Genomic DNA, 833 nt, shown 5'->3' on the forward strand with positions numbered 1-833 from the left:
ATTTGAGTAGGATGTCAGTAAATGTTTAAGAGATTTACTTGTGGGGAGATGTTATTATAAAGCTACAGAGACATATTTAAGATCTCAAAGAGTCAATACTGCTGCTTACAGAGAATTGTTTGGAAATTTGTTGTTTTTCTTGAAGGGGGCTGGGAAGTAGCCATTGTAACAAGATCCTGTAATTTGGTGCATCTCTTTGCTTAGAAATAAAAACAATATTGCCTGAATGTGAATGAACCAGAAAACTAAACTCTGTGTGATGGTGGGGTGGGTATAAGTGATAACAGCACTTCTAAGACTAATTTTGCAAAATGAATGTAGAAGCAGAGAGGAATATTTGCCATGTGCTGTCAATGGGAAAGGCTGTTTCTTGCCTCCTTTAAAAGAAAGGTAAAAAAACCCAAAAGTGGTTCTATCATGCCAGTGTCAGTAATTAGTTTGGGCTCAGGAAGAAAAATAATTTCCTAGAAAACATAATTGATTTGGACTTTATAGTCAAGTTTCTAATAAACAGAACTTGTAGCACTGACAAATGTTTCTCTTCCTCCTTCCCCCTGGAAAAACTGTCAGTATATGCCTGTTGGTAGAAGTGCTGTGGAAGATTTGGGCATCGATACATTTGTCATCCTCTGTAGTTTAACTATGTCTGTAATCAGCTCCTAAGCTTTACAGGGATCCATCTGTTCGTTGGATCTCCCTTGACTTAGCAAAAGCTGATAAAGCAATCAGAGGGTGTTCTAATTTAACTCTGAGAGCTGCTGAATTTTGATTTGAGTCTTTTTTCTTCCCATCTTTGTCAAACAAAGGTACAACAAGTGGAGCAGAAGCCAGAG

This window comes from Antrostomus carolinensis, unplaced genomic scaffold (assembly GCF_000700745.2).
Source record: "Antrostomus carolinensis isolate BGI_N321 unplaced genomic scaffold, ASM70074v2 scaffold30157, whole genome shotgun sequence".
Taxonomy (NCBI): Eukaryota; Metazoa; Chordata; class Aves; order Caprimulgiformes; family Caprimulgidae; genus Antrostomus; species Antrostomus carolinensis.